General features: G+C 32.8%; 1 pseudogene; it reads right to left on the reverse strand.

The window, feature by feature from the left end:
- Positions 1–1,594: 1,594 nt before the first annotated feature.
- LOC114027914 overlaps positions 1,595–22,372 on the reverse strand; it is a 93,087-nt pseudogene continuing 72,309 nt past the window's right edge.

Below are 22,372 nucleotides of genomic sequence, written 5' to 3' on the forward strand. Positions count from 1 at the left end.
GTTATCAACCCATTCTACCTCATATCCTCATACTTGGGGTAGACATCTCCCTAATTCATCAATAAGTTTGAGGACTCTGTGTATGTGTGTGTGTGTGTGTATAGACAACATACATACTTACATACACACATACACACATATATACATCTGAGTGTGTGTCCTATTGACATTGCCATGTCCAGTCACTCATATATAACATTGGCACCAGAATTTGACTTTTTGGGGAAAAAAGGGGGGATCATATATGGTGAGGGAAAGTATGGACCAAAACCCCACTCCATTTGATCATCAAGATAGTTCAAGTAAAAGAGGTTTCAGCTGTGAATTATATCTCAGCTGAAACTCATGTGCACTTCCCTTTAACTCTCCACTAGTGTACTGTGAGGTTTTATATTAATTTTATTCCAAACCACTAAAGCTATCAGGTATGTTTTGTTTTTAATGTTGAAGTAAGCCATGATTTATTTTTATTGATTTTGCAACTGATTAAAAGGTTAAAAGAAGTGGAGTTAACCTTCATAAGTTAAAAAGAATGTAAATTTATATGGAAATCTCCATGAATTTGAATACTTGAATATATTACTTGCTTATGACATTAATTCTTATCAAATCCAATTGCTGTTTGAGAAATAAGCCTACCACAGAACATAATATTAGATGTAAGTAGGAAATGGGAATGTAGGGGACTTAGGCCCACCGTGAAATCATTATTTTTGGCAGAGATGATAAGGAGAGCAAAAATTTTGGAGGTTAAATCGGCATTCTTTGATTGGATCATTGCATGTTGGTGCTACCAACTTAGGATCAATGGCTATGTGTAAAGGTCATATACACAAAATTACATATATATATATACATACATACATACATACATATATGTGTGTGTGTGTGTGTGTGTGTGCCTGGGAGCCCAGATGGTGGAGTAAGAAGTAAATTGCTCTCACTCTCCCTTGCTGATCTCTAAAAAATTCAGAAAATAGTGCCCCAGGAAAAATCTTGGAAGAGTGGAACCAGCAGAAAGACGGGGTGGAACAATCTCTTAGTCTGAGAAATTTGGAGGATTGGCAAGAAAGATCTGTTTCACTAATGTAAAAGGGTAGCACATTCCAGGACAGGAATGTCCCAGCAAGCTGGTGGTGACACCCACCATAGCAAACCAGCTGGAGATCCTGAGCCCCAGGGTGGTGGAGTATGCAAATATCAATATCAGGACACTCTGCTTGCCTTAGCATAGCCAGGGGAATTGGAAGACTTCAGCTCAGAGAACCACCACATGCACTGGCACAGTGCTGGGCAGGTAGCATCCTCCAGCATCTGAAGCTCCCTGTGTTTCAGCACAGATCCACGCAGACAGGCATCTTCCAGTAGCCAAACCCCATAACCTGTGCCTCAGTGTAGCTCCAGGAAGAGAAGCATCTTCCAGCAGCCAAACCTATCTGTGCTTCAGCTCAGCAGAGGTCAGGCAGGTGTCCTCCAGTGGCCAGACCTTGACATAATTCAATGTAGCCCCAGGAAAATGCAGAAGAACTCCACCTGATCACAGCATATGTCAGATACCACCACTAGGACCCCACCTCAGTGTCAGGGTAAGCTTCTAGACCCCTACAGTGTCCAGGAGCTGGCATCTTAGGCTGCAGTACACAAAGCCAGTGACCAGGCCCCTGGACACCAGAACTAAAAGCTTAAGATAGTGCCCCCTTTGCTCTAGTAGGAGAACTCAACTTTAATAGTTAAGAAATAGGTAAAAAAAATGAGCAAAAAGCAGAGAAGAACACCAACCCTGGAGAATTATTATGGAGACAGAGAATATCAAAACACAAACTCAGAAGAGGATAATATTGTCAATATACCTACATCTGAAACCTTAAAAGGAAATATGAATTGATCCCAAGTGCAAAAAACCTTCTTTGAAGAGCTCAAGAAGAATTTTAAAATCAAATTATAAAATTAAAGAAAGAATGGGAAAAACTGAGGTACATAAGAAAGATTTAACAGCATGGAAAAGGAAGGACAAAAATTAACTGAAGAAAACAACTTCTTAAAAATGCAATTGGTTTAATAGAAAAGGAAGCACAAAGATGCACTGAAGAGAAGACCTCCTCAAAAAGTAGAATTGGCAAAATGGAAAAGGAGGTACAAAAGCTAACTGAAGAAAACAATACATTAAAAATTAGAATTAGGAGATTATAAGCTAATGACTCTATGAAACATCAAGAATCAGTCAAACAAAATCAAAAGAATGACAAAAATAGAAGAAAATGTGAAATATCTCATTGGAAAAAACAACTGACCTGGAAAATAGATCCAGGAGAGATAATTTAAGAATTATTGATCTGCCTGAAAGTCATGATCAAAAAAAGAGACTGGACAGCATCTTTCAAGAAATTATTTCCAAAGGGCTATAAAATTGTGCATCCACTTTGACCTAGCAATACCACTTCTAGGTCTGTATCCCAAAAAGATCATAAAAATGGGAAAAGGAACCACATGTACAAAAATATTTATAGCAGCTCTTTCTTGTGGTGGCAAAGAATTGGAAATTGCCCATTAATTGAGGAATGACTGAACAGGTTGCTGTATATGAATGTAATGGAATTCTATTGTGCTATTAAAAATGATGAGCAGGTAGACTTAAAAAAAAAGCTTGGAAAGACTTACATGAACTGATGCAGAGTGAAATGAGGAGAACCAGGAGAACATTATACACAGTTAACAGCCACATTATGGAATGACTGACTTTGATGGAATTGATGGAAGACAGGCTCTTCACAGCAATGCAAGAATCTATGACAACTCCAAAAGATTCATGATGGAAATTGCTATCCACACCCGGAGAAATAAACATGGAGTCTGAGTGTAGATGGAATCATACTGTTTGCTCTCCTTTCCCTTTGTTGTTTTGTTTTATTGCTTCATTCTCGTGGTTTCTCCCATTAGTTCTAATTATTCTATGACTAATGGGAAGATATGCTTAACATGATTGTATATGTAGAGCCTATATCAGATTGCGCACCTTCTCAGGGCAGGAAGAGAAGAAGTGAGAGGGGGAGAAAATTTAAAACTCAAAATCTTTTGGAAGTAAATGTTGAAAACTAAAAATAAATTAATTAATTAAAAAAGAAATTATCAAGGAATACTACCCTGATATCCTAGAACCAGAGGGTAAAATAATCATTCAAAGAATCCATCAATCATCTCCTTATAGAGATTCCAGAATGAAAACTTGAAGGAATATTTTAGCCAAATTCCAGAATTATTGGATCAAGGAGAAAATACTGCAAGAATTAGAAAAACAGAATTCAAATATCATGGAACCACATTCAGGATTATGCAGGACCTAACAGTTTCTACATTAAAAGATCAGAGGGCTTAGAATATGATATTCAGGAAGGTAAAGAAGTTTGGATTACAACCAAAGATCAAGTACCCAGCAAAATTCAACATATTTTTTCTGCGGAGGAGATGGACATTCAATGAAATAGGGAACTTCCAAACCTTACTGATGAAAAGAGTAGAGCTAAGCAGAAAATTCAATATTCAAATACAAGACTCAAGAGAAGTATAAAAAGGTAAATATGAAAGAAATAGAAATAGAAAACATGTTTACACCCATATATGGGAAGATGATACTTGTAACGAGAACTGTATCATTACTATGACATTTAGAAGGGATATACATAGACAGATGGTGTGGGTATAAGTAGAATTTGATGTGATGATAAAAATAATTAAGGGGTGAAAGAAAGGATTGTACACGGAGAAGAGGAAAGGAGGAGACAGAAAAGAGTAAAGCACATGAAAAGATATGGTTCAAAGACCTATTATAGTGGAGGGAAAGAAGTGAGGGAGGCAAGCATTGTTTGAACCTTATTGTTATCAGATTTGCCTAAAGAGTGAATAACATGCAAACTCACTTGGGTATAGAAATCTATTTTAACTTATAAGAAGTAGGAGGGGAAAGAGGGAAAGGTGGAGTGGATAGAAGGGAATGCAGAATGGAGGGAAGAAGTAGTGAGGGAAAGGGGAAAGAAAAAGGAGGGGAGATGATAGAAGTGGGGCAGGTTAAGGGAGGTTGTGGTCAGAAGCAAAACACTAGTGAAGAATAAAAAACAGAAACTTCATTCAAGAGAATGACAGTAATGATACAACACGCTAAAACTTATGGGACACAACAAAAGCAGTCTTAGGGGAAATTTTATATCTCTATATGTTTACATGAATAAAATAGAGAAAGAAGAGATCAATGAATTGGGCATGCAACTAAAAAAAAGCTAGAAAAAGAAAAAAATAAAAATCCCCAATTAAATACCAAATTAGAATTTCTGAAAATCAAAGGAGAGGTTAATAAAATTGAAATTAAGAAAACTATTGAACTTACAAATAAAACTAACAGTTGGTTTTATGAAAGAAAAAAATGAAATAGATAAACCTTTGATTAATTTGATTAAAAAAGAAAGAAGAAAGCCATATTACCAATATCAAAAATGAAAGGGTTGAAGTCACCACCAATGAAGAGGAAATTATAACAATAATTAGGAGCTATTTTGCCCAACTGTATGACAATAAATTTGACAATCTTAGTGAAATGGATGCATATTTCAATATATATATATATATATGCATAAATTGCTCAGATTGACAGAATAGGAAATAAAATTCTTAACCCCATTTCAGAAAAGAAGAAATAAATTGAACAAACCATCAATTAACTTCCTAAGAAAAAATCTCCAGGGCCAAATGGATTTACAGGTGAATTCTATCAAACATTTAAAGAACAATTAATTCCAATATTATATAAACTGCTAGGAAAAATAGTTGAACAAGGAGTCCTACCAAATTCTTTTTATGATACAAATTTGGTGCTGATACCTAAATCAGGAAGAGCCAAAAGGGTGAAAGAAAATTATAGAACAATATCCCCAATGAATATAGATGCAAAAATTTTAAATAAAATATTAGCAAAGATATTACATCAACTTATCACAAGGATAATACACTATGACCAGGTGGGATTTATACCAGGAATGCAGAGTTGGTTGAATATTAGGCAAACTATCAGCATAATTGACATTCCACTAACAAAATTTACATAAATTATATGATTATCTCAATAGTTGTAGAAAAAGCTTTTGACAAGATACAACACCTACTCCTATTTAAAACACTAAAGAAAATAGGAATATCAAAGTAAAATACCTAAAGGAAGCATGAATTATTGTAAAACCACCTCTTGGTGAATCATGATGAGATCTTATCCTCTTAGTCACTTAAATCTGACCCTGAAAAGTCTTAAAAGAATAATAATTTTGTAGGGAATAGTATCTATTAACAGGAGGGTTTTTAAAGTACAAATAGCTTTGCTTCCTCTAATTCTTGTGATTTTATAAGATTTTTCTGCCAAGGAAAATTTTAAATAGTATTGATAAATGGAGAGAGTAATATCTTCTAAATGACTGGGATAGTCAGTCCTAGTACTAGTACTTTTAACACTGATATAACTATAGCTCATCACTTTGAGGAGCAGCCCATATAAACCTCACATGCTACCTCCCGTATTCATTCTTTTTATTACAAAATATTTAATGAAAGTGAAATACTTGACAAGAAACAGGCTTCCACTTATCACTAATGAGAGCTGCCCATAAATTGAGAACTTTCTGAGTATATTAAATTAATTTAATGGACCGTTCTTGTGCCATAGGTAATGAGATATCTCAGATTTGAAGAACCCTTAGAAGACTTGTATGAATCGATGATAACTATAGTGAGTAGAACCAAGAGAATAATTTATATTATTACCACAATAACATACAAGAAAATAACTTTGAATGATTTTAGAATACTAATAAATTCAGTATCTAATTAGGGAAAGAAGTAAGGGAAGAAGCATCAATTAAGGCTTTCTATGTCCCAGAAAGTATGTGAAATGCTTTTACAAATATTAGATTCTCACAACAACCCTGTGTATTAGGTACTATCATTACCCCCATCTTAACTTTAATGAAATTGAGGCAAATAGAAGTTAAGGGAATTTTCCAAGGTCAAGCATCTAATAAGTATCTCAGACTGTATTTGAGCTCAGATGTTCCTGACTCCATGCTCAGTGCTCTATTCATGGCACCAACTTTAATTTCCACTATGAAAATAATTTCTACTTCTTGATGAATTATTAATACTCTGGAGATTCTCAATGAAACACATATTTTCAAATGTAGCTAATCTGATAGGTGTGATGTGATACCTCAGAGTTGCTTTAATTTGCGCATATATATAATAGATATTGCTTACATTTTCAAGATGTGTGAGAAGGGTGGGAGAAAGGGAGAGACTTTATAACTCATTTTTTTAAATTATAAAAGTAAATAAGCAATACAAATTTAAAAATACACATCAGTGTGGGATAAGATTGTGACAATCTTATATTCTTGTTGGATTGTAATCTATAGTATGCAATGCGGCAATGATATGAAAACTACCTGGAGACATTTGTCCATTTGTAAGATTGTGGAACATTTTAAAATCAGTGTTATTCAGGATATTTTTTATTTCATAGGCAACATGGAATTGGAGAAGTTCTTAAATATCATTTTTGTATGATTCTTATAGATACTTTCTCTTCTGGATTTTGGAAATGAATTAAAATACAGTCTCAATTAAATCTTTTACTCTGACCATTTTGAAGATGGAAATATTATTTTGTCATTCCATATAAATGAGAGTTACTATTTTTAAAATTAATTTGAATTATCTCTTATTTAATCCTTGTATCTCTTGTACCACTTTCTTGTATTTTGTAACTAGTTAATACCTATAAATTTGATTGAATTGAATTTATTTCAGTATTATTGTACATAAGCCTGAAGAAAATGCTAAAGGCCTCATGATTTTCTTGGCATTGTCTAACATACTAAACCCCTTTTTTCTTTCCTAGAGTAGTGATTCTAGGCATTGATACAGTGAATGCATTGATAAAAAAAAAAAAAACAAAATAAATGGATGAGGGATGCTGGCCCTATTGTATCTGATGATTGGTTATAAATTATTTTCCTTATTGTCTATTCCCTAAAACAGATCTATGGTTTACCTTTGTCCTTAGGACAGATCATTGCTTTTTTTTCCTTTGAGGAGTCTGGTTCTGTATCGCTGTATTGGATTTTGAGTATCTGGAGTTAGGTTCAGAAAGTTAGGGTGAGTGATTAGTGATTACTATTGGCTTCAGATCTATTTCAAGGTTTCAGTATTTATCTCTTATGGAATCTAGTCTGAGGTATCACCTATTTATACCACTAGAGGGAAGAAATTAAGAGAGAGGTAAAGAATTTGTCACATTGCATGGTTTTCTTAATAGAGTTTTCTACCATCACAATTTATTTTTATAAATTTTCTTTCCAATATTCATAATGCTAATAATAGATACCATTTTGAAATTAATTTGCTTTATTAATTTTCCAATATTCATTTTTGCTAATGAATGCATTAAAAGTTAATTGTCATTCCCATTATACTATTTCTAATGAAAAGACATATATCATGAGTGATACCTTTTATTATTAACCTATATAATGTTTTAAAACATTTGTAAAAAAAATTACTTCATTAAAATGTTTTTTTTAATTTATTCAAACAGTGTAATTTTTCCTCATTGTTATTAGTATATTCATATACTGACATAAACTAATGATTCACTTTCCTTCCCTCTTCTGGAGACTAGTCTTTTTATAGCCTACCTTAAATTATTTTTGCAGAGTAATATATCATGTTTTATTCAAATTTTGTGTATATTTTTCACTGAAGATTTTGAGATTGAGATAATATGATGCAACTCTGTTTGAAATATAGACTTTGAAAATTTTGAAGATGTTAAAATGTTTTGTCATTTTGGAGATATGTACATACACATATATAATATATGTTACTAATGTGTATATTTTACATGTACTATATATAGTTTTGTGTATATTGCAGAAATATTTATATGTAGAACTCATATGTAGAACTCCTTTCATTTGTCTTTTCTTTAAATAAGTATTTATAAATTATTTATTACATGCTAGGCACTTTGTTAAACGCTTCACAATTTTTTTTCATTTTAGCCTCATAAAAATCCTGAAAGATACGCTTAATTATTTTCCCCAGCTTACAGATGATAAACCAAGGAAAACAGAGATATTGAGACTTGCTCAGGTCCATACAACTATAATTGCCTCAGGTTTTATTTGACCTCAGTCTTCTGATTCTAAATTCAGGGCTTTATTTACTGAGCCACTTAACTGCCTTCATTTAGAAGTAGTCTAAATGCTAAGTAACAGTGAATTTTGCAAAGGTTCCATGTGCTTAGATGCAAAAAGAAAACAAACTAGAATTCTCTTATCACTGTATATTTCTCCAAGGTATGAAAATTGGAGAGATGAATGTAATTTCCTCTAATGATTATTTAAAACACCTTAACTCAAAAATGTTATTCATATTAGTATTCAGTCCGAAATTGAATAATTCACCAAGTCTCTCATCCATACTAATGAACCTCGTAATGATGAAGTAATTTTTTATGTGAGATTTTCACTCTGAATTACTTTGTTTTGCCATTTGCTGCATTCCATGGAAATCTATCCTAGTCTTCTAGGGATCTAGATCAGGGAATATATATTTGATATAATTTAGATTCTCCACTCTGCCCCCCCCCACTTTCTTCAAGACTTCAATTTTTCATCAAGAGACATAAGAGGCTCAAAGAAGATATTATTTGCCCAAAGACTTACAAGGCATAGCATCTACCTTTAAAAACTGGGTTGAATCTTAGCATCTCAGTTCAACATCATTTTACACTTGAGTGAAATGAGGAAACAGAGTTTAAGTAGCTTTCCCAGAATTTGAAGCTAGTATGTATCTGAATCTGGAAGTCAACCCAGGTTGGTACCAAGTATAGTACCCTATCTATTTAGAATTACAAATATCAGGCTTAGATTCTTAAAATCTAATCACTGCTCAGATTCTTATAATCTAGCCGATAGCTTACTAATGTTCAGACTCTTTAAGAGTCTGCCTAATATGATGGATGTTCTAATAAACCTTGTCTTTGGCTGGAAAAAAAAAGAATTACCAATATCATATTCACTTTTTGGGCTATCACCCCATTGACTCATTGAATTTGTAGTCTGCTAAAATTACCAGAACTTTTCCAAATCATTATCTAACACTGTTACCTTAACTTAGACTTGTTAAGCTGATTTCTTAAACTCAAATGTAAGATATTATGTGTAAATATGTATACTAATTATATAACAATATACATAGCACATTTTCTTCTTTATTTTTGTCTATTATATGAAAATCAATTTACATATTTGTTTTTTTAATTTACAATTCCAAATTTTTCCTCTATCCACTCTCTCTTCCTTGAAGAAATAAGCAATTCAATTAGATTACACATGTGCAGTTGTACAAAACCAATTTCCATAATAACCATGTTACAGAAACACAGACCAAAAATGCAGAAAATATTTTTAAAAATGTATGCCTCAGTCTGCATTAGACTTCATCAATTCTTTCTCGGTAGCTGGATAGCACTTTTCAACCTAAATCCTTCACAATTGATTTAGATCATTGTATTGCTGAGAACAGCTAAGTCATTCACAGATGATCATTATGCTATATTGATGTTCCTGTGTATAATGTTTTCCTGGTTCTACTCACTTCATTATGAATCAGATCATATACATCTTCCCATTTCTTTTTCTACAACCATCCTCCTTATCATTTCTTATAGTACAATAGTTGTTGTTCTTAGGTCATTTCAGTCATGTCTGACACTTCATAACTGCACTTGAGGTTTTCTTGGCAAAGATACTGCAATGGACTTGGATTTCCTTTTCCATCTCATTTTGTAGAAAAGGAAACTGAGACAAACAAAGTTAAATGACTTGCCCAGCGTCATCCAACAAGGATCTGAGGCCAGATTTAAAGCCAGGAAGATGAGTCTCGACTCCATGCCTCACACTGTATCTCCTGTGTCACCTAGCTACCTATTTGTATACCATCCCAATCTTATACTAAAACTTGTTCAGCCATTTCCCAGTTGATGGGCATCATGTCAAAATCCAAATCTTTGCCACAACAATAAGAGCTGCTATAAATATTTTTGTAAATGCATTCCCTTTGCTTTTTCTTTAATCTCTTTGGGACACAGACCTTGTCATGGCATTTCCAGATAGAAGGGTATGCAGACTTTTTTTTGGCCCTTTAAGTATAGTACCAAATTCCTTTCCAGAATGGTTGTATCAGTTCACAACTCTGCCAACAGTACATCAATGTCCTAGTTTGTCCTCATCCCCTCCAGAATCTGTCACTTTTTTTCCTGTCACATTAGCGAATCTAATAGATGTGCGGTGGTACCTCAGACTTGTTTTGATTTCCATTTCTTTAATCGATAGTGATTTAGAGTATTATTTATTTATTTATTTGGTGAGGCAGTCAGGGTTAAGTGACTTCCCCAGGGTCACACAGCTAGTAAGTGTCAAATGTTTGGTCTGAGGTCACATTAGAACTCAGGCCCTCCTGACTTCAGGGCCAGTGCTCTAACCATTGTGTAACCTACCTGCCCTTAGAGTATTTTTATGTGAGTATAGAAAGCTTTGATTGCTTCTTCTGAAAACTGCCTATTCATAACCATTGATCATTTATCAATTTGGAAATGACACGTATTCTTATAAATTTGACTTAGTTTTCTATATACTTGAGGCATGAGGATTTTATCATAGAAAGTAACTGTAATCTTTCTCCAATTTCATACTTTCCTTCTAATCTTCACTTCATTGGTTTGGTTTGTGCAAAATCTTTTTAATTTGATGTAATCAAAATTATTCATTCTCATCCCACAATGTTTTCCATCTCTTGTTTGGTCCTACATTCTTCCCTTATCCATAAATCTGACAGATAAAATACTCCATACTTCCCAAATTTACTTATGATATCAGCCCTTATGTCTAAATCACGTATTAATTTTGAACTTATCTTGATATATGGTGTGGAGATGTTGGTCTATATCTAGTTTCAGCCAAACTCCTTTCCAGTTTTCCCAGGATTTTTTTTTTAATAGTGAGTTCTTGTCCCACTATCTTGGATCCTTAGGCTTGTCAAAAACTCAACACTATGATCATTCGCTACTGTTTATTGTGTACCTAATTTTCCCACTGATCCAGCACTCTATTTCTTAGCTATACAAAACTATTTTTATGATTAATGTTTCGTAATATAAATTTAGATCTGATTATGCTAGGTCAACTTTCTTCACATTAAAAAATATTATCTTAATATTCTTGAACTTTTGTTTTTCCAAGTTAATTGGATATTTTTTCTAGTATTATAATTTTTGATAGTTTGATTAGTATGGCATTGAATAAGTAAATTAATTTAGGTAAGATTGTCATTTTTATTACATTGACTTTGCTTACACATGTGTAATTAATATTTTTCCAGTTGTTTGGATGTTATTTTATTTGCATAAAAAGTGTTTTTAATTGTTTCATATAGTTCTCAGGTTTGTCATAGTGGATAGACTCTCAAATATCTTATGTTGTCTGTGCTTACTGGACTTTGTTGGTAATATATAGAAATGCTGATGATTTATGTGGATTTATGCTATATTCTGCAACTTTGCTGAAGTTGTTCATTATTTCAACTAGGATTTTTTTGGATTCTCTAGGATTCTCTAAGTATATCATCATATCATCTACAAAAATAATAGTTTTGTTTCTTTATTGCCTGTTTCAATTCCTTCAATTTATTTTTCTTTTCATATTGCCACATTTTATTTTTTATTGCTTCATTATAGAAGCATTTCTAAAATAATATTGACTAATTGTGTTGATAATGAGCATCCTTGCTTTACCTCTAATCTTATTTGGAAAACTTTTGGCTTCTCCTCGTAAGGACATTTACGAACACACACACACACACACACACATCTACACATTGATTTTATACTTTATTTAAAAAAGAACACTCTATGACAAATTTTAATACAATTGAACACTTATCATGACAAGGAAACTACGTAGCACATTTGTATTTACTGTGTGGACAGTCAACTCTAAAACCCTTCTGCTTAATTTTGAATCTCTTTTATGAAGCTCTGCAATGTTTAATGAGTTGGTACAGGAAAAATAATGTGAACCACAAATAGAATCATCTTGAGAACCTTACAGTCTTTAGGGGATTACTCTTCATTTTATTCTCTGCCCTAATTCTTCTCCAGGAGTGTTGTAAACCATTGTAACAAATAGCCATTCCCTCAATTTGTCTTACACTTGATATTAATGATCAGGGTCATTAAAATAAGTTGTTTCTATTGACATGTTAATGAATCTTGAATAATATGGATGTTGTACACCTGCATGGAAGAAAGTTTTTGAATGTCTTGCTTTAATAAAATGAATACTATGCAGTTAAAAAAATGAATGTGATGGAATTTTGTATTCTTTTCATTATTTAGTCAATTGTGATGGTCACATGTGAAATATCATTTGCAGAAGTCTGCCTATTCTCTTCTAATACTTTAATCATGAATTTTTTTTTGCAAATTGTTCTAATGTAAATTTTACATAGGTAGTATATGTATATACATATGTGTGTGTATGTGCATTGGAAATTATTTACATTTTACTATCACTACTTTTTGCTAACAATGAAGTAATATTTTCTTCCTACATCCTTTATTCAGTCAACTTTAAAACTGATTTTGAGTGCAATCAAAATTGTGTTATCAAAAACATGAAATTTTACTTTGTATACGCATTCTTTTCCAGGTAAATTCCCTTAGTTTTAATTGCTCGCTTTACATATCAGTAGTTTTGAAATTAAAATCCAAGTTTGTGGTTCATGGATCTTCAGGAGAAAAATATTTTAGTTGTAGAAATCTTTACAAATCTTTCCTATCTTCTGTGTCCAGAAGATATTTTTAAAGAGAATGTCAAGTAGGTCCACTCATTGGGCAATGGACAAGTATTTTACATTTAATATACCAATAGTTCACGTAACATTTGTAGCCATTTTGTAACTGTGTGACCCTTAGCCTTCTTTTCTACTACTCTGTCACTATCACTACCTCCATAGCAAGGGGGCATACAGGAATAGACTCCATTTTCTATTTTTCTTTGTTTTATGAGCTGCCATTAGCAAATAATTCATCCACTGGCCAGCCTAGTGTTGATGATCTGAACTATGCTTAGGTGCCTTGGATTTGAAGAATAGATACAGTCAGTATCATATTTGAAGCCTTCTCAGCATGGCAGAATCTTTCAATATAATGCAATAGCCATTTAGAGAACATGGTTACTTCCAATAAAAGTTATAAAGAGGCATTTGAAGAGGGCATTATCAAGGTGTTGTATTTCATCTATCTATGTCTATATCTATATATCTTTCTCTATGTTTATAGATACATATATATTTGTATGTGTATATAGATGTGTGTATATATGTATACATGTATGTATGTATGCATATATGTTTCTATGTATATGTGTCTGTATACACACACATATATCTTAGTGTAGTGAATAAGGAGATGAATTTGGAGTCAGGATTATATGGGTTCAAGTTCTGACTCTGACACAGACTGGCTGTCTAAACTACAAAGTCTTTAATTCATGGGTTCTTTTACTTGGTTTTCCCCATTCCTGGAATGCTTTCCCTGCTTACCACTTTTTTAGCTTCTCTGACTTCTTTTCAGACTCATTTCAAATGTCAGCATCTTAATATACTAGCCCCCATCCCCATCACTATTGCTAGTGTTGTCTCCCTGAGAATACCTCCATTTTTCATTACATACATATGGTAGCACATAATTTTTTGAATATTCTCTCCCCCTTTAAAATGGAATTTTCTTGAGAGCAGGGACTGTGTGTTTGCCTTTGTATCCCACTGCATAGGACAAGGCTGGTACATTGTCATACACACACACACACACACACACACACATATATACACACATATATTCTGGTTAAATTTGTGTGTGTGTGTGTGTGTGTGTGTGTGTGTATTCTGGCTAAGTTAAAATGAGAATCACAGAGACATCTTTAAATATATAATTTGAAGATCAGTTGATATTCTGTGTGATAGATGGGGAGTATGGCTTGAAGATCCAAGTAAATAAACAAATTAATAGAGAATTTTGCTTTCTCAATAAATAATTATAAATACAATTTTAAATGAATTTATGATTTGACAGCATTTAATATTCACTCTTACATTTCCTACTCATATTTTAAAAAAATTGCTTCAAAGTGGGTCAGGGAAATGGATATTAAGCCAGTTGGTGCTTCCTACATAGTTCTAATCCAAATTTATACTTTGTATTTTTGGAGCTACACCTTTGTAGAATTTAAAAACCCAAATCTTAGAACATTCTAGGTAATTCCAAAGAAAAAGAGAACAGCATACGATTTTACTAGTGAAAAAATTGCAAAATTTTAAGCAGTTAAAATTTCCCCTGAGATATTAAAAAAATGTTTCAGGTAGATTAAACCTAGACCAAAAATTAAATCAAATTATATTCTGTGTGCTCAGTTTTCTGTAGGGAACCACAAGCCACTGGAGTGTAAAATTCTAATTAATTATGTGGAATGCTAATGGATTTTAAATTAAAAATACTTGCAGTTGAGTGCCATCTCATATCATATAGGCTTGCAACTGAATATTACAATGAAATAGTAACTTGAAATTTAGAAATGCTCATGAAATAAAATAGGTACTATTCTGATTCAATCTGCTGATATCTTAGTTATTACTGATGTCTCCATATATGTCCATAAGGACCGTAGTCCCTATGATATTCCTTGGCAAAAAAAATAAAAAGATACAAGAGGACCTAAGCTTGAATTCCAAATATTTTCTAACCCTACTGAAACTGGCAAGACACTGAAGGTACCGTAACAAAGATTAAATTAACTTGGGAAGAGAGAGATAGAGATCGAAAAACAGAGAAAGACAGAGAGAGACAGTGACAGAGAGAGAAACACAGACACAGACAGACACAGGGAGACAAAGAGAGCCAGAGGCAGAGAGAAAGAGAAGAGAGAGAGAGAGAGAGAGAGAGAGAGAGAGAGAGAGAGAGAGAGAGAGAGAGAGAGAGAGAGAGGGAGAGAGGGGGAGAGAGAGAAATGGGAAACTCTAAAAATAAAATTCCAAGGACACAAAGGAAAATAATTCCAATATGAAATAAAACAAGAGTTTTCTGAAGAGAACAAAGTGGATTCCATAAATATCAACCAACTTTAATATTCTTTCTTAAATATTATAGACAATATTATGTAACTTATTGTATCAAATATCACATATAATATTACATTCAATCTTATATAAATTATCTTCATGCCTTTCCTGGCTGTGTTTCTGACTTTCTGACCTTCTACACCACAACTCAGCTGCTTTTTCACCCCCACATATTTATCTGAGGGTGGAGCATCCTCACCTGAGATTATCTTTCCTCCTTATTTTATGATGAGTTCTTTCCAGGAGTCACCATTGAGGGGACAAGCCCTAGTAAATCATCCTTCATTCCCCTCTTATCTGTACTATTGACTCACCAAACTTTGTTGCCATGTCCCATACCTTTACCTCCTTCTGTTTTTTTCAGCTGCTTTTTCTGTATTGTCTTGCCCCATTATAGTGTAAGCTCCTTGAGATCAGGTACTGTCTATTTGTTTGTAGTTATATCCCTAGTGCTTACTTAGTACAATGCTTGGTCCAGTGTAATCAGTTAAATATTTTATTACTATCTGCCATAATAGATTTAATATTGTATATAAAATCATATATTATATCTACCCATCTATCTGTCTGTCTGTCTAACAATGTGACTTGGTCTGGAGTCAAGAAAACCTGAGTTCAAATCCAACTTCATACACTAGAAATGAAATACTGGGTGCATCACTTAACCGCTCATATTCTTCTTATTTTTCAAACGAGTGGGTTTGACTCCATAACCTCTAAGCTCATCTATGCTTATGATCCTATACATATAGGATCATAAGCATAGATGAGCTTATATACACACACATATATATTTATACATATATCTATACATATATGTACACTTATATGTACATATATTTTAATATATAATTATGTGTTTATGTATATACTAAAACTCAGGGTGAGTTAATGAGACAAGTTACAGAAAACAACAAAATAAACAAAAGGCTAAATTGGTGAAAAGGAGAGGGTAAGACATAGGATAGAATTACTGGCCAGGGTGTATATGAAAATTATAACTTAAAATAGAGATTTTATAGTCCTATTTTGAATTTGCTTTTGCTGCCAAGAAGAATGATACTTTTGCTGGAAAGGATGAGCAAAACTTTTTTTCATAGGGAATAGATGTCCAACATGAATAAGGAAATAGTCATAGAGCACCTAGTTCTTGGTCCATATGAACTACACATTAAATAATAAATACTACAATTAAATAATTGTCTGAAGTTATTTACTAAGCCAATCTCAATGATATTTGAAAATTAGAACTTGGTAAACAAAGGCTTTGAGAAGGGCAAATATTTTCAGATGTAAACAAAAAAAAAGATAACAACAGTTGATACTACAGACCTATAAACTTGATTTGTATTCCTGAGGGAATTATAGGATGGATCATTGAAGAGATGCTTGGAGTGATCTATAAAACAATGATTAACAGAAGAGAGAAGGCTTCATCAAGAATACGTCATCCATGACTCACCTTATTTTCTTTTATGACAAGATAATTAAACTCTTAACTGGAAGAATAATGTATATATGGTTTGCATAAATTTTAGCAAATTATTTGTTAAAGCATCACATGTTATTCTCACGTGGAAAGTTGAAAGTTGCAGACTAGATGATAGAGTAATTATAAGAATTCAGAAATCTTCAAAGGACTGAACTTAAAGAATCATCATGAATTGTTGAATATTAACTAAAATGAGGTCATCAGGAAATTACTCTAGAATTTGTGCTTGGTTTGAGTTTTGTTATTTTTTTTTTAAAGTAGTGACTTGGATAAAAGCATGATTTACATACTGATCTAAATTTGTGATTCAAAGTGAATATCTGACTTTGATTGCAAAGTGATCTTGACATGCTGGAGCACTGAGGTAGAATCTATTGAACGAAAGTTCCTAGAACTTTCTTAGAACTAGATGGGGATGGGGGCTAGTATATTAAGATGCTGACATTTGAAATGAATCTGAAAGGAAGTCAGAGAAGCTAAAAAAGTGGTAAGCAGGGAAAGCATTCCAGGAATGGGGAAAACCAAGTAAAAGGACCCATGAATTAAAGACTTTGTAGTTTAGACAGCCAGTCTGTGTCAGAGTCAGAATTTGAACCCATACAATCCTGACTCCAAATTCATCTCCTTATTCACTACACTAAGATATATGTGGTGTATACAGACACATATACATAGAAACATATATACATACATACATGTATACATATATACACACATCTATATACACATACAAATATATAGATTCGTTCAAAATTTATTGAATGAAAATTCAATAAATCAACCTGAAAAATAAAACATGAGTGGCACAGGATGAGACAGTATTATGTATAAGTAATTTTTGAGGTAGTAATTATAGAATTAAGAATAAATATAGTTAAATAGTATGATATCACAGTCCAAAAAGCTATAGAAAACTTGAGCTATACTTACAGGTGCAGCATCTGGGAACAAGGAGGTGATAGTTTCTTTGGTCTTTGCCATGGCCAGACCATATCTGGAGTACCATGTTAAGTTTTGAGAGTGCAACACAAATTGGAAAGGATATCAATAAATTTGAAAGTGTTCAGAGGAATGAAATTATAATGGTAGAGGGCTTCAAATCCAAATCATTTGAAAGAACTTGGAATGTTTAGTTTGGAGAAGAGAAGACTCAGAATAGAAATACGGTTTATAACATGAAGAAATAATTTTACTTGAACAATTTGAACCTATTGGGAATAATTAGAAGTAAATGGGAAGTTGCAAAGAGAAAAAAAAATTAGGCTTTATATAAAGAAAAATTTCCTAGAAATTTTCCTAGAAATTCCAGAAATCAAATGGGCTATCTGAAGATGTAGTAGATCCACACTCATTGGAGGTTATTCAAAATAAGACTATATTATCATTTGCATGATGTATTTTCATCCAACAATTTAAAAAGTTCCTGCTATTTTCTAGGAATGATATGATGTTGGTCACCAGAGATACAAAGTTAAAAAAATGGAACAGTCTGTGACCTGAATGAACTTGTATCCTTTTAGATGAAACAACATGTATACATACACACATGCATACATTTGCACACACATGCACACACACACAATGAACACTCGGTAATGTTGAGGGAAAAGTAGTATAAGTAGGGAAGATCTAAAAATACTTCATGTAGGACTTGGTATTAGAGTATAGCTATGAAGGAAAATACACATTCACAAAGGTATGAATAAGAATGGAAACCATTTCATCAGTGAACAACAACATGCACAAAACCATCAGCAGGGGAATGGCTGAACAACTTGTGGTATATGATTGTGATGGAATACCACTGTGTTATAAAAATGATAAGCTCAGTAATTTTAGAAAAACATGCACAAAATAATGAAGAGTGAAATGAGAACCAAGAAAACATTGTATACATTAATAGCAATATTGTTTTAAGAATGACTTTAAGTGAAAAAGTCATTTTAACTATTATAAATATCAAAATTAAGCATAAAGACTATATGAAGATGCTATCTGCATCCAGAGAAAGAATTGATAGACGTGTGTATAGAATAATTTTACAAATGTATACACACAGAGACACACACAGATACACTTACTTGTGTCTAATGGTTGCCATCTTCAGAGTGGGTGGGGGAGAAAAAGAGAAAGCTACATTATAACTTTATTATATATTTAAAAAGACTAGCAAGTTGTACATAATAGATCTGCAGTTTCATGTGTAATAACCTTTCCATTATCCTATGTTATGGAAATGTTTATTTTATTCCACAAATTAAAAAGAAAACAAATAAATGTGAAAGAAAAACAAAGGCATGGAGATGAAAAATGTAACGTTGTGTGTGAGGACTGGGAAGACATTCAGCTTGTCTAGAACATAAAGTATTTGAAGTCAAATAATGTAAAATTATTTGAGAATGGTAGGTTGGAGCAAGGTTATAAAAAGCCTGTAGCAACCAACCAGGAATTTTCATATGTGATCCTAGAGGGAATTGGGAAGCATTAGAGCTTATTGTTCAAGGGAGAGACATGGGCATACCTTTCTTTAGGAATATGTCTTTTTATAAATGAGGAAACTACAGCTAAGTTTATGCATCTTGCTCAGGATGACAGAACTAAGTAAGTAAGAGATTTTAACCCGAGTCTTTCTGATTCTAAGTCTAACTAGAATCTGTGCTACCTTTCTGCCCCAAGATGCAAATATAATCTGGCATAGGTGATATTTAACTGATGATGAATTTATGGACATATTGTTGTTCCTTGACAAATATATCTGAAATTTGCAGAAGAGGAAGTGTTGAGAAAAGAATACTTTTAAAAAATATAGGTTCTAGATCTGTGATGAAATGTGCTCTGCAATGATTCAAGGGGGGCAGAAATACTTGGAAATATGGAAAGCAATGTTAAGCTAGCAAGTGTGATTAAGAGAATAGTAATATAGGGAATTGTATTAGAATAAAAGTAGGAAGAAAACAGGGTTAGATAGGCAAGAAGCATCAGAGCCAGAGGGAATTAGGACATTATGGCTTACGGCACCAAATATGGGAGGGAAAGAGCACTAAATTAGCTAGGTTAAAAAAAAAGATTTAACACAAAGCAAATTTCCTAGTGAACTATTAGAAAAGGTTTTGGCATTCATGGCCAATGTTTGACACTGTTGGTGTAGCAGTACTCACAGTGAGGCCATGGTCATGTGTTCAATAGTTAAATTTTAAAATAATTTGAGTAAGATAGGAAGGCTGTGTAGTGCCATGGTGTGTCTGCTGGTCTTTAGGTCAAGACTATTGGCATTAGGACTGACTTTTTCATTAACTAGCTATATTACTTTGGGAATCAATCATTTTTTATTCTTGTTTTTTTTTTCATCCACAAAATAAGGATTTTGGACCAGCTTTTCCCTAAGGGCTCTTCTATATCTGAAATTGTATAACTCTAAATATTTATTGAGTACCCATTACACCATAAAATCTCAGAAAGGGAAAAAAAAAAAAAACCTCGGAGATGATCTAATCTAATCTACAACTTACCAAAACAATTCTTCTATAGTAAATATTCTTTACCAATTTTGTGTCATACACCACTTTGGAAGTTTAACTAATGTTATGGACTCCTCAGAATACTATTTTAAATGCATAAATAAAATATGTAGGATTACTAAAACTGCACTGAAATACAGTTATCAAAATCTTTTAAAAAAGTTCATGGATGCCAAGTTAGGGACTTTTGGTCTATATAATATCTTTGATAGATAGTTATCCAGTCTTTTCTTAAGGACCTCCAGTGAAGGAAAAAATTCTTCCTCCAGAAGCAGTCCATTCCACTTTGTGATAATTCTATTTTTTATATGTTTTACCTTATTCTTATTGGTCTCTTTGTACCAATTGCTTCATAATTCTGTCCTTTGGGGAAAAGTAAAACAATCTCCTTCTGCATGAAAGACCTTCAAATACTTAAAGATAGGATCATTCCTCCCAATATTCTTTTCTTTTTGAGTGAGTTATAAAAGAGTGAGGGGAAAGGCTAGAGGTGGGAAGATCAATGAGGTAACTGTTTCAAGAATCCATGTAAAGGGATAAATGCCTTAACAAGGTTGGTAGCAATGGGAGTGAAATGGATGGAATAATCTGAGAGAGAAATTGAAATGTCAGAATAAGATGACAGATTGCCTACATGTTCCAAGAATCCTCTGTGGACATCAAGTCTGAAAATGGCTAAGATCTAGCCTGGAACCATCAAACAGACAACTTGAAATAATATAAGTAGTCTATAGAAATAGAGTTCCAAATCCTTTGAGGTGATGGCCTTTAAATCACATGGCAATCATGGCAGAGAAGACCATCTATTAGCGGAAGAAATCAAACTCCTAATATTGATATTTGAAATATTTACACACAATAAAAAGAGTAGAAAATACATTATATTTGTACACAATCACAAAATACATTGTTTCCCATGCAAATGTAGTCTTTGGGGATCAAAATATTCAGTTTTTAATGGAAGACTATGAATATAGTTCAATAGGAACTTAATTACTACAGCTTATACTTCATGTTTTGACTGGAAAGACATTACTTAACAATGTGTAACGGAAAAAGATTCAAATGAATTCATTTCTTTGTAGGTTTGACAAAGAGAAAGCTTCAATAATTAGTGCTTTTTTGTGTGGAATAACACAGTTATTTTACCTGTAGATGCATCTCATCAATCCTCATTATCTTAGTGCAGAATTTGGTCATTTTAGTGATTGCAAATGCGTAATTGATCCCTGCCTGGTAATAAATGGCTCCATATTTTTTTTAAAACAGACCCTCAGATGATAGTGAAATATTATCACTGGGTCAAATTCTTTAAAGTTTATTAGGATCTGCCAGTGCTAATGCTCAGTTGCATGACCTTAAAGACAAAGGTCACATTTGTAACATGATAAAGCAGCAGAAATAGACTTTATGAACAACAAAAAATGAAAAAAAATAATAAATTTTATGTAAATCATTACTTTTATTGTATTTCAATTGGTATTGTGTAGATACTATCAAAGTTCAGTGTGCTAGGAAGTTCTAGGTTTTCAGATAACATGACTCAGAAAATTAATTAACAGGAATTATATTTAATAGCCTAAAATGAAGCCCCAAATTCTGGAAATCAAGACAAAAGTAAATTATTGGGGACATATATGTTATACGTATTATTCACATAATATGCATATATACATATTAATGGAAATATACATATCATGCACATGTTCGCGCAATATAAGCAATGTGTATATAGACATATGCATGAACACACAAACATATGTATCCATATATACATACATATACATATATATATACATATATATATATATTCACTATGCACTAAATACACATGCAGTGGTAGCACTCTTTTCTGATTTAGTTTTCCCTTGCTTATGAGTTAGGGGCAGATAGCTCTATTTCTTGGGATATATCTTTCCAAGTTGATGTCCTACAATAAGAGATCAAAAATACTTCTGATTTAACATGCATGCTCAACCCTTTCAGAGATAAGAGCATCATAGGTGCTAGCTGGTTATCAAAAATTAATGAACCTCTACCATCTGGCAGTTCCTATGATATACAAAGAAATAACTTTCTTTTTTAGTCTATT

Source organism: Vombatus ursinus, unplaced genomic scaffold, assembly GCF_900497805.2.
Source record: "Vombatus ursinus unplaced genomic scaffold, bare-nosed wombat genome assembly UNPS02014864.1, whole genome shotgun sequence".
Classification (NCBI taxonomy): domain Eukaryota; kingdom Metazoa; phylum Chordata; class Mammalia; order Diprotodontia; family Vombatidae; genus Vombatus; species Vombatus ursinus.